Source organism: Equus caballus, chromosome 16 (assembly GCF_041296265.1).
Source record: "Equus caballus isolate H_3958 breed thoroughbred chromosome 16, TB-T2T, whole genome shotgun sequence".
Classification (NCBI taxonomy): domain Eukaryota; kingdom Metazoa; phylum Chordata; class Mammalia; order Perissodactyla; family Equidae; genus Equus; species Equus caballus.
Window position 1 is genome coordinate 82,073,674 of NC_091699.1, and position 13,692 is coordinate 82,087,365.

Below are 13,692 nucleotides of genomic sequence, written 5' to 3' on the forward strand. Positions count from 1 at the left end.
CTTCACTGCACTAACCTGCCTTCCTGGAATTCGTGATAATGGCTGTAAAGCCCTTGACTAAGGAATGACAGTCCTTGAGGTTCTTGAGCTACCCAGAGAGAGGGGGATGACCCCTCAGGCTCTCCGGCATGAAGCGATGGGAGAGGCTGGTCCCCTGCACAGAGGTATCTGTGCCCGCTGGTACTTTCGTGACAGGGGACCTTACTTACGCCTTCAAAAGAGCTCCCTGGGGAGAATGCTCCCTGGCAGAGAGCCCCCAGGCCTCTGCATTTCAGTTAGATATGCTACCTTATCATATGGCAGAAGATTAAGTCCAATTCAGATCCTTTCTTAAAAACTCCTTGCACAGTGGTCAGTGGCCTCTGGCCCTGTGAGCCAGACTAAAGAGGTGGTATCTATGGCCATGCTGTGCAACCCAGGGTATGGCTCACAGAAAGGGGCCTCTGCCAGGCACACCTGCAGCCACCAAGAGCCAGGTGGGTGGGGACTGCACAGGAGACAGGTGGGAGATGTTTAATTAATGTTCCTGGGCCAGGAGTTATGGGAATGGAGGTGATCTGTGGGAAAGCCTTGGAGATTATGACCCATCTCTCTGTGCTCTCTTGCTGCCCCTCTCCAACACTCAAAGATAGGAATGAAAGAGAGTAAATACATCTACAGAGCATGTGTTTATTGTATCATCTGGAGATCAGTAAAGCTCACAGATGCCAAATAGATACATATACTACTAAAATCATATGTCTCTTCCCTCCTACCACCTCCCTATGCCCGCCCCCAAAGTTATGGGTAGAGCTAGGTCACTGGGCCCTCACTGAGGCCCCCTAAGATAATTGAAATCAAGCAAGGACCGGAAGTTATCCTTGACCACACATTTGTGAAGAGAACAGAAGCTAGTGAGGATTGAGGAATAGAACTTCAGGAATATGGGGGAGGGGCAGGAAGAGTGAAACATCAGGCAGGGGGATGAGAATCTCCAAAATATTAGTTAAAGATGCAAGATTCCAACAACACGTTTTGTTCTAAAAAGGCCTTTGTGGGCTATTCTGGGAACTTCACTATCATTTCAGAAATAATGGCTCTGGCACCAACTAAGGGCGTGATTAGGCCCCCCTACCCCCATTCATCGAGATGCCTTGCAGTTCATACAGAAGTTACAGGGTCATTTTCAAAAGCAGCCAGAGGTTTTGTATTGCCCAAGGTATCAATGGGGCTGGAGGGGCGGGGCTGGTAGAGGGGAATTACAGAGCTCAGAGAAAGGTCATCAAAACGGGGAGGGGCTGGCTGGATCACACTGGAAGGTTGTTCAAGTTGATTGAGGTCAAGTGGCGAGGGTGTTCGCCACCAGGGAGTCTCCTGAGACCAGCAATTTCCAAATGAGAACAGGTGCACAGAGGACCGAGCACAAACCCCCAGTCCCTCTGGGAGAGTGCCTGCCCTGGTGGTGGTTGGGGGGGACTCCACGTGTTCTGCAGACCCTGCTCAAGGGTGAGTGGGATGGATACCCTTGGGCAGTGGTGGATGAACCTCTATCACACGCCTGAGAGAAAAGGAGAGGCTTCTGCTCCTTTATCCCCACCCCTGCATCCCTCCCAGGCTGACCTGTTACACACAACCTTGATGGGTTCCTGTGTTGCTGGGAGTCATGGCTTGCACACAGCATTCCCACCCACAACCTTCTGGTGATCCCCAGAGTGGGAGTGGACACAGGTCATGCCATATTCACCTCTGTACCCAGCACCCAACATACTGCCTACCACATGGAAGGCACTCAATACATATTTGGTGATTTAAATAAGTTTGAGTTGAGAAAGTTTAACATGTCATTATTTCACCTACAGAAGTCCATGACCTTAGACAGCATGCTTTTAAGGAAATTAATCCCCAGGGGTTTAGTTGGAATCTTTCTCACTCTTAACTGCCATCAATTGTAAGCTATTCTAATTTTAGTTTTGTGAAGCTTAACACACTCCTTTTCACCCCCCTCTGCATCTTTAATACGATGTCACAGTCTTCCCCAGAGCGCTGGCCGGGAAAGCAGCATCCCACCAAGTGTCAGTCACTTGCAAAGTCCCCGAGATGCAGAATGAAAGCAGCACTGTCCCCGGTGCAATAGAGGCAAAATGCAAGGGCAGTGAGCAGCACATCCTTCTGAAAGCAGAACCAGGGCCACTGTCCTGCCAGGTTGACCTCGGTTGGGCAGAGAGGACGGGCAGGACTTCCCTGGCCAGGGAAACTTCATCTGTGTTTTTCCCACTCCCTGTACACTAAGACTCTCTTCCAAGGACTGTTTCACCTTCCTAAAGCCATCCTCACTCCAAGATTTCCTGTAGCCACCCACTTGCCAGAAGTAAAAAAAGTTGAACAAAACAAAATTACAGGCAAATAAGCCACTTCCAAGGTGCTAAGATACTGAGCCCATGCTATTGCATTCTCCTAAAAGAGAGAAGTTCTCTTCTCTCCAAGAAGACTTTAATTTCCTTTTCTTGTCTTGAAATTCATATTTTCATGTAACGTAGGAACTCCGTAGCTCTGGAAATGGCTTTTTGACACAGAATACAATGACAGATGACAAGTTTCAGCTACAATCTTTAGAGCAGAACTCAACTTTGTACATAACTTCAGCAGGGAAGTCAAGAGGGCTTTGGGAGCCCTGAGAAGGGCACTGCCATTGTCCTGGGGGTCAGAGAAGGCATCCCTGAAGGAGACTGCTAAACTGGAACCTGAGGAGTGAAAGGACCTAACAAATTGGGGAAAGGGAGATGTTAGTGGTGGAACTAGCGTTGCAGGTGGAGGGAACAGTATGGGCAGAGATTTAAAAGCTAGAAAGTAGGTGGCATGCTTGTGGGATCACAGACTGTTCAGCAAGGCTGGAGAATAGAATGCCAACGATGGGTACCTGGGGAGGTGGCAGGCAGGGACTAGGTCATGAAGGATCTTCTATGGCACAAGGAATGTGGGTATTATTCTGAATGCAATTGATGGAAAGCAGGTTGAAGCAGGGAATTATATAAATCACTTTGGCCACAAAATGGAAAATGGAGTTGGTTGTTGGGAGTTACTAGCCTCAGTTCTGGGAGACTAGTTAGGATGCTGATACAATAATGTAGGCAAAGGATGATGGAGACGTGGATGAAGGTATGAAGTAGCAGTGGAGATGGAGAAAGTGGACTGATTCAAGAAATATGAAAGAGGTAAGATCAGCAGAAGGTGAATTGGTCATCGGGGTGAGGGAGGGAGGAGTCAAGAATGACACCCCAAGTTTCTGGTTTGGGCAACTGAGTGGATTTTGATATCATTCATTGACGTATGGGATAAGAAAGGAGAAAGAAATTGGGGGGACAATATGCATTTGATTTGCCCATGGACCACTGCATACAGGGGTCTATAATTTAGCAAAGAGATTTGGGCTAATGATATAGATTTGGAAGCCATCCTTTCTCCAGGTGGTAATTAAAGCCACAGGAGTAGAAGAGTTTACTGCATGGGAAGAATGGGAGTGGAGAAAGAAGTGGGCCCGCATGGAACCCTGAGAACAGCCATATTTAAAAGATGTCCAGGCAAAGGAAGGCTCACAGAGGCATCTGGGTAGAGCTGCTGCAGGAAAAGTCAGGAGCCTGTAGTGTCGGTAGAGCCAACGGAAAACCTTCCAGGGAGGCTACGGCTGTGCAGGGCTCAGTGCTGCCCAGGATTGCTGATATGAGGTGAGGTTTGTAAACTGCCCACGGGTTTAATTGCAGGAGTTCTGGGGTGAACTTGGTAAGGGCAGTATCGGCAGAGAGGTGGTTGCAAAAGATGCTGGCTGGATTGAGGAATGAGAGGCCATCACAACCTTTCAAGAAGCTTAACTTCAAAAGGGAAAAGGAAAATGATGTAGCTGGAGGAGGCTCCTTCTGGTCATTATTTTTTGGTGGGAAGGACTTGAGCATGTTGTAAAGCTAAATCCATGGAGAGAGAAAGAGAGAAGGTGGGTCATTGAGAGGGTCAGGCCCCAAGAAGGCAGGAAGTGCCTCTGGAGGGATGGTGCAGCTTCAAATGCGGGCATTCTAATCAGGTTTGGAGGATGAATGAAACGAGGAATGACAGGAGTTCCTAGCAGAACTCGAGCTCACCTTCCAATTTTCTCACAATCTAATCACTTAGTTCGCGCAGTCTCTTGTGCAGATAGTCGAAGAGCTGTGATTGAACCCATGGGCCTTGCCGTCGCAGTGCTAGAGCGACAAGGCAAGCCCGCTCCCTTCTGATGAAATGGATGAGCAGACGATGAGAGGGTCTGGTGAGAAACGAACGAGAAGCATCATAGGCCCTTCTCCCACTCAGCATCCCTCTGTGGCTACCCTCCACCAATGGGATAAGGCCCAAATTCCTGATCATGGAGGGGAGGCCCATGCCTACCTCTCCAGCCAGACTTCCCACCAGGCAACAACTTCCCAGACCCTTTCCACCTCTGCGTCTGTGCTCATGGCTATCCCTGTGCTAGGACCCCTCCCACTCCCCAGCCTGTGAGCCCATCAGGCCCCAGCTCAAAAGTCACAGGTCTTGTGAGGGTGGCCCAGTCCGTGGAGTCAGTCACCTCCTTCTCTACCTCCTAAATAATTGTCCTCACTTCCATCATATTCAACACAGCTGGCTTACCTTCTAGCCTATGAGCTCCTTGAGGGCAGGAATGGACCATATTCATCTGTCTATCTCCAGAACCCAGCAGAGAGCCCACACATAACAAATGTTTATGGGAGGGAAGGCATGGCCGGGCCCAAGGAGATTAAGTCCAGAAGGAAGGAGCAGTCTAGGAGAGCTGCGGTCAAGAAAGAGATAACCTCTGGAAATAAGACAAGAGAGCCTCAGACACAGAGAATGGAAGGTGTGCCACGGGGAGAGGCTCAGCTGGGATGGTAGTGAGATGCCACAGGCAGTCACCCTGGCATGTAGGGGTCAGCACTTGGAAGTCCAGGGGAAGTTCATGGACATCTTAATGAGTGGAAGGTCCTGACAACAGGACCAACCAGGCAGGCAGTGGGACTGGGATATCAATGCTTCAGAGTTAGGGTCTAGCTATAGGGCAGAGCCCAGGGTCAGGACTCCAGATTCCCAGGAACTAGGGCAGGGAGATGGGGAGGAGAGCCTGGTAATAGCAAAGCAGAACTCCGCTCATTCATTCAACCAACATGCATGAGACTGCTCCTGGGCTCTAGGGGCTTTGCAGGGTCCTGGGTATTCCATGGAGTCATAAAGGTGGCATAGCCATGTAAACTATGTGAACTAAAACCACAGGTCAAAGGGAACGTAGAAGCCTGCTTGGGGACCAAGGATTCAACCATGGCGAGAGACAGGCAGCCAGCAGTTCTCTGACTATATGTCACAAAGGCAAGGGAGGGAAGGAGGCAGACTGCCCATCAGCAGATGGGCCAGGAAGACAGGTCAGATGGGTCAAGGAGGACCCTTGGCTTTCGCACTAAGCTTAGTGCATGTTTGGGCCTGTCACCAGGCTCCTCAACCTTGGCTTCCCCAGCATTCACACAGGAAGGAAATGCTGAAACTGGGTGAGGAGGCAAGGCTGTTCTTAGAGGATCTTTACTACTGAGAACACAATCCTGAGTGTGCACAGCAGCCTTACCTGTTCAGATGCTGTGGTGTCTGCTGAATGAGCAGGCGGGCAGCTCCAGGTGAGCTCAGGGCTCTATCTGCCCACGGGACATGGGCAGGAAATGAAGACCTCAGAAAGTGTCCCATGTCTAAGCTATATGACCAGAACCCACTGGTGCCAAATCTGAACAGTTAGCCCACCTTTTCCTGAACTACTGTAGTTCTGGGTTGACTCTCTGAGTCCCAGCCCCTGCTGGAGCAATAGGGCTTACTGACAGCCCAGCCCTGTCCCCCTAGCACACACTAGGGAAGGTCAGGACCAGGAAGGCAGAGCATACAAGTGCCCGGCTCTCAAGGCCAGTGGGATTTGGCACGCCAACTGGGCTTCTCCTGTTTGATCACAGACGTCTTGAGGATCTCTGACCATGGCCGTGAGATTTCCAGAGGCAGATAAACTGATTAGGGCTCCCATATCAGATTCAGGTCAGAGGGAGAGCTGCGAGAGTTATACATTTAGAATTCAAAGTGAGCCTTTCTAACAGCTAATTAGAAGAGGTGCTCCTGGGGTAGGGCTGGAATTATGGCCACTTGAGAAGCTCTTAAAAACAATAATCACAAATTCAATTTTATAATTGGTAATAGCAATTGCTACTTTTGGGGTGGGGGGTGCCTGCTATGATCCAGGCACACCAAGAACTTATACAACAGGTATTATTATATCCATTTTGAGAATGAATCAACTAGTAAGGCTCAGAGAAGTTCCAGCAGCTTGTTCTATGTCACACTGAAGAGCCAGGATTTGAACCCAGGCTATTTGCCTGAAGTGTGTTCTCCAAATCACCAAGCATACTGCCACCTGAGCTAGGCATCTTCTGGGAATTCCTACTGGCCATCCAGTCCTGTCGCACAGCACAGGTGACCTATGTACACTCTGAGGCTTCGTGTCTGTGATATGAGGGTAACATTATCTACTCCACAAGGTTTTTGCGAGGGTGGAATAAGGGGCCACATAGAAACCACACAGTCTAGTTCCTGTTCTTAGGGAGAGCTCAATGAATGTGGCCAGTATCAGTGAGTTTAATTTACTTCTAGGGGTTTGGGAACGTGACCTAAAAATAGGAAGCAAATCAGTGCATGTGGTTTGTGGTAAAAAGTCTTCTTGCCTTCTGATAAAGGTCAGCCCTTGCCCTCTGTGGATTTGGGGTTTTTGTGAACTTCACAGCTGCATGTATCTGTCACCTTAATCATTTCTGCCCTTCACCCTGCATGTTTGCAGAGACTGGAATCGAGCTTTGCCTCGCTCCTGGGCAGATTCCAGGCTGCCTGTCAGATTGGACCAATAGTTGGATTCTGGAAACTTCTTCAGTACATTGCATAGGCACATTGCTTTCTCATTCTCACAGGCCAGGGGCCTGTCCTTCCTGGTGCTAAACCACATTTTTTCTTTGGATTAAAGCCCAATTTCTGGTCCTATCAATATGAGGAGCTTTATTCTGCTAATAACTGTTCAGAGATTTTCTTTTTTTTTTTTTCAGAAGTAACAACTTTCATACAGTTGGAAATCTGTGCATTTAAGGCAGTGCTATATAGGTGAGGGTACTTGATATTTGTTGACTGACTAAATGTCTTATTTATTTATTTTGTTTTTGGTTTTGGTTTTTTTCCATTTATTTGTTTATTTTCGGATGCACATCATAATATATTTCGAATTCTGTGTAGATTACATTTCAGAGATTTTCTTGTGACCAAAAAGCCATCCTCAGAGATCAACCTGCTGGGTTCCCAAAAGAGCGCCGAGTGTACCATCGATGGGCAAGAGGGTTTTAGGACGTACGTGTCCAAATTCTTCAAAATCATAATAGTCATACCTTTATTTTAATGTGTACTGGAGAAAACTGTATCTATCACATAAAATACATGCATTATTTCACATATATTATGAAGTTTTCTTTTAAAATAAATTTATTCAACTAAAACCATGTCTTGTTTTTAAGAAAAATAGTAAATAAATAGTATAGTTAGTATGTGAATATGACAAAAAAAATCTTAAAGGAGGGACTTGATTGGAAGTTTGGAAACCGATGAATCCTTCTCACTTTTCTTAGCATTTCCCAACCCCGGCTTTGGAGCCTCCCAGATGCTCACTGGCCCTGACAGCCAGGACCCTGCCCCTTGACCTGGAATTCCAGCTGGAATATGCCCTGGCCTGTCTCCTCTCACCAGGCTGCTTCCTGGCCATCCTCTGAGCCTCAGCTCCGCTTGAAGGCATCCCGGAGCCCTCCCACCTGGGTCAGCTGCTTCTCTTCCCAGGCCCCTCAGCTCCCTGTGCTTCTCACCATCATGGTGTTCACTCTGTTTTATAATGGTCCATTTATGTGTCTGTTTCCTGCCCTGCCAGACTGGGAGCTTCGCCAAACCAGGGAGCATGTCTTATTCATGGCTGAATCTGCAAGCCTGGGGCACAGTGGTCACACAGTAAATCTGTTGACTAAACAAACTAATAATTGAATCCGTGCCCCTTTGCTATCAGTTGCCTCCAACCAAGGAAACCAAAGGACCAACACTACTCATTGATTACATTGACTCTTCTTGAAGTTACCACACCCCAGGCTCCAGGTTGGGCCACCTTCACTACAACTCTTTAGAGCTGTGTTTACATCGCCCTGCTCGCATGCTTTCATTTGTGCTTTTGCTAAAGGAAAATGCAGAGCTGAGCAGGGCACCTGGTGATGGGTGACCCTGCAGAACAGAGCAGATGGCACCAAGCCTTGCATCCACTGTGCCCAATGGGGGAAGGGCTCCTTTGCCTATTGGTGACCTCCAGCCTTACTCACAATCTGATATATTCCCAAAGCAAAGTGCCTACTGCAACTTTGAAAGATATTCTCTCTGACATCCAATTTAACAATTAACAATTTTTTTATTGTTTTTTCCCACCATGGGGCTCAGCGCCTGCTGCGATGTTTCACAGAGAGGGCAGTTTGCCAAGCATTAACTTGTCTGGCCCAGGGGGCATACTGTACAGCTGATTTCGTTTGAATGAACATCATTCCTTTGGTCTTATTTGCAAACTGTCATATGGTGCAGAGATTTAGTTAACTGTTTGTGGTTTCGAGTCCTGTGGCTGACAGAGAACAAGAAAATCTAGCATCTCTCCTAGACTCCAGTACAGCAGATCTAATCCAGGGGATGGTAAAACTTTTCTGTAAAGGGCCAGAGAGTAAATATTTTAGACTTGTGGGCCATGTGGTATCTGTCACAACTATTCAACTCTGCCCTTGTAGCCTGAAAGCAGTCATAGATGATATTTAGATGAACGCGTGTGGCTGTGTTCCAATAAGATTTTATTTACAAAAACAGGTGGAGGGCTGCATATGGTCACGGGCCTGCATTTGCTGAGCCGGGTCTAACTGGTGGCTCAGAGCTCCTGCTCTGGAGTCAGGCCAACCTTGATACAACCTGCCTGGGGTGGGCTGGAGGGCCAGTGGCTGGAGTTAGGGAGGCTGGGGCAAAGTTCAGGAATCTGAAATATTTCTCAAAGCCTCACCAACTGAATCCAGATCCCCGGACTGTCTGGTCGGCCTTGCCAGGCGGGCCTTGCCAATGGTCTTTTACAGTCGTTCTTGGCAGCTGGTTTCAGGAAAAACTTATTGTACTAGAACTCTGCTTACTACCATCCATATTACAGAAACAGAGAAACAAAGCAAGTCCCTCAGACTATAACCGAGTGGCGAAATGCAGGTGACTCACGGTCAGTGTTAAAATGACTGTGGTTCTGGACTAAAGCAGCGAGAAAGGGAACAGTCGGCCACCATGGAATCTGTCTCGTTGGCTGCTTAGGGCAAATGATGGGGACTTCTTCAGGGACCAACAGGGAGTCAGGGAAAAGTAGAGACATACAAGCAGGTGGCTCAGGGGAGGGTGGTGGCCATGATGACTTGAAGGGAGTCTAAGAGGTAAAAAGTATTTACTCTTTCGTGCATTCATTGATTCATTCTTTCACCAATCTCTGCTGAATGCCTGTAAATGCCAGGCAGGGTCTTCACTCTAACGGCACTCACAGTCTGATACAGGAGTAAAACAAAAACGATGTGAGAGGTGCTGCCATAGAGGCAGGAGTCCTGAGGGGGCCGATTTATGAAGGTTTAACCTCCTCGGTGAGGGATCTGACAGAATCTGGCAGAACAAGGTGGCCATTTTGGGTCAGCACCTAGCTGCCCTCAACACACAGGGAGCAGCAGACCTGCTCCAGAGAGAGGCCGGCTTGAGAAGCTTAGCCTCCAGCTGCCGGCACCCTCACTCCCGGGTCCTCTGTCCCTGGCCTTGATGGAAATGACCCTGATGACCCAGAGGCCACCTGCCCCTCCCCCTGTCTCCCAGAGCCATCAACCCCCCTCTGCGGCCTCCAACCCCCAGAGCGTTCCTGAGGGCCCAGGAAGATTCATTATACTCCACGTACCACGGGGCAGTCGACCCTTTCCCAGCCCGCAATGAGCAGCAAGCATAATCCCCTGCCTCACAGATGTAATTAGAAGAAATAAGAGCCGTGAAAGGAAATTGGTTAAGTAAGCCCAAAATGACTTTTTTTTTTATAATGAAGGAATAAATCTCAGAGAAAAGAAACTAAATTAAGCCAGAGTACACCACTGTATTTCCTTCTGCCACACATCAGGTTTTCAGAAGAAATCACAACGTCGCCTGGCCAACACTGGCTTCTGCCTCGCCCAAACCAGAAGGTTGGCAATTCCACTGCTCCGGGTGAGGGTGGAGGGGGGTCAGGATGGTCTCCGTGTCCATTGCAGCATTTCTGTAGACTCAGCGCTGCTTGCTTTTCTGGTTCTAGGCCCAGGGATTGCATTGCATCCTTATCTCAGCCTGCCCTCTAGCAGGATCTGCACTCCTAGGCTCGGACCCCATCTATGCAGCGTCCTTCCTCTAACACAGTTTGTGTAACTGCCTATTGATCAGCTGCTCCTCTCACCGTGTTTATGGCCCCTCACGCCCTCTCTCGTCCTCCTCCTTTGCTCGGTGGAATGCTTTGCAGTTGTCAGTTCCATTTCTAGATTTCTATGGCAACCACAGCCCCCAGCCTCATCGCTTTTCCCTCTGCTGTTCTCCCCACCCCCCACTTCCTTTCGCAAGTAGGATTTGCAGGGAAGCTGCTGACAGACTGGTCTTCTAGTAATTTTCCTCATAAAACAAACAGCTGAGGAGAAGGTGTTGGGAGGCGGGGCTGTGTGGCAGGGCCAGCTCAGGGAAGCCACCAGGGGACAGAGAAATGCGAGAGAGTGGTGCACACGCGAAGAAAGAGTCCTGGGCACAGCAGTTGACAGCAGTGTGAAGTCAAGCCAGCCTCAGCCTGGGGCACTGAGCGAGGTGTGGAAGGCTCCCTCCAGACTGCAGGCATGGTGGGCCAAATGCCGGCCATCACAGTGGCCCCAGGGGAGGCGGGCCTGCCTGGCTGCTATGACACAGACCAGAGGGAGCGAGGACACGAGCTGCAGCCCACAGGGGAAATTATCCCAAATATCCTCGTTACCGAGCCAAGTGCCTCTGAACCCATCAGCGCTTAACTGCCGGAAGTGCCCTCTCCCTGGAAGACGGGGCCATTTCACAGCTCTAATGGCAATTTACATCCATCTCAGTCCACTGCAAGTCACAGGCTCCTCCGTCCTCTGGGTGCTGGAGGCCATCATGCAGGTGTCAGGGACAGGGCAGGTATAAGGAATTGAAGGCCACCTGGGGGGACACATTGCTGGGGGCCAAGACAAGGCAGGCCTCTTACACTGGAGCGAGTAAGCATGCCCGAGCTCTGGGAGGAGAGTAAATATTAATAGCTTTATTACATGCCTTTTTTATAAATAAGAGAAATATGTTTTGGGCTGCTAATGACCTTCAAATTAGCAGCTTTTTCAGAAAGCGCTTATGTATTTTTAATTCCAAACGTAGCTGAGTGTCAGTTGCGGCAGCAATGAAAGCAGCAGGGCAGCTGGGTAGTTTTAAATAAGAGGAAACCCGGATCATTATTTTTGAAACTGTCAGCTTTTACGCCTTTTAATGGATTCACTTTCTCTCATCTCTCCCCCGGCTTCTGTGGTCTTTGAAGATTCCCGGGTGTTCTCTGTGGGAGAGAGGAGCAGAGGCACAAGTCCTGCCATATGGAGGGACTGGAGGCTTTAGTGCCCACTGTGGCTCTCAGGGTGTCACTGTCGCCAGCAGGCAGGCTTCAGCACAAGGACTTGCAAAGAGCATCGAGGGAAAAGCAGAGAAGAGAGTTCCAGCCTGGGAAGCAGGATGCTGGGTGATGGAACCTGGGGCTTCCTTCTCCACCCTGCTCCTGATTCCAAGTCACAAAAAGAGAAATCAGTGACCTCAGAGGAGCAGACAGAGAGACAGAGAGGTCAGCGAGGACGTAGAGGAGAGACAAAGACAGCGAGAGAGAGGAGACAAGGAGGCAGAGGTAGACAGAGAAACACAGTGAGAGGTGAGGAGTAGGGAGGATGCAAGCAGTGGAGCAGTGCTTCTCCAGGAGCGGACCCCAGGGCAGCAGCAGCAACAGCATCGCCTGGGAACTTGTTAGAAATGCAAGTTCTCAGGCCTCAGCCCAGCAGCGCTGGATCAGAAACTCTGAGGGATGGGCCCCATGATCTGCATTTTCATAAGCCTTCCAAGTGATGTTCACTAAAAGGTGAGGACCACTGCTCTAGAGCAGAGGAGCTGAGGCAGAGGAAGGAAGAGAGGAAGGCAGTGAAGGGAGTGAGAAGGAAGACGAGGAGAAAACGGCAAAGGAGGAGGAGGAGGCACACGAGACAGAAGAACAAGGTGGCAGTGAGTCTGTAGGACCCCAGACCTCAGTCCCCTCACTCATTCACTCCATACTGTTTTCAGTAAGTCCACAGGTGACTGTTCCACTGACCCGCAGACACCAGCACCCAGCCTCTCTTGACCAGTGGGTTTCTGAGTAGAGCTGACCTCCAAAGTCCCCAGTGGCCTGAAGCTGTACCAGGCTTCTTCCAGCACCAGGGGAGGATGCAAGGTCATTTCACTGGACTGAAAAATGAGGATGGGGTTCCTCCTGTGCTCATACGGGCTCCTGAGCAGCGCTTTCCAAGGGGCACTCCATTTTCATTTCAGCTACCAGAAGGATCAGCTTCCAGGGTGAATTTTAACAAAAGTTTAGCTCTTTCCCAAGTTGTCAGGCCAATGGACAAGAGCAAGAATATTTCCTATCTGGTCATGGAGTTCTTGATGCCTAAGGAATAACTGTCCCTGTGCTCAAAGTTAACGAATCATGCCGTCTCCAAATCCAGCCAATAGACCTGATAGACATTTATTAAGTATCTACTCCACGTAGAGGTGACTCAGCCTGGCAGCTCTCCCCAAGGGCCTCTGGTCTCCTAGATGCTGACTGAGAACAAAGACTCCTGACAGAAGATCCGGACCTCAGCCCGGTGTTCACGTTCTCCAAAGACTGACTTTCTCAAGTGGACTTTCTCTAGCCCGTGAAAACATCTTAGGTAGGCTCTCAGGGCTATTCTTATTTTAATGCTGCTAAATACAACTATTTATTCAACAAATGTTTACTCAGTAGAGACTCCATGCCACCTGGAAACAGGCATTATTTCCACGTGCTTAGGATCCATCTGTAAACAAAACACAGATCTGGATGTTCACTGGATCTAGCAAGGGGAGACAGACGACTAACAATAAACATAAACATAAATATCTAACATCTTTGAAGGTGAAAGTGCTGTGAAAAAAAGAAAAGTTGAGAGTAGGAGAAGGGTGGTTTGCAATTTTAATTAAGGTGATCAGGTCAGAACCCATTGACAAAGTGGGATTTGAGCAAATATTTGAAGGAGGTAAGGGAGCGAGCCAGGATGGAACAGTCTTGTAGGCAAACGCCACTGGAGCTATGGCCAGGTGTGTTCAAAAACCAGCCTGGTGTTTCAAAAAACAGCACGCAGACTTTCCATATGCTATCTCATTTAAGCCTCACCATGCCCTAATGCACCAGGTATCATTATTATTAACATTTCACTGACGTAAAAACTGAGGTTTAGGAAGGCTGCATGGTTTGGTCAAGGCTATCCAGATAGTGGGTTGCCGAGC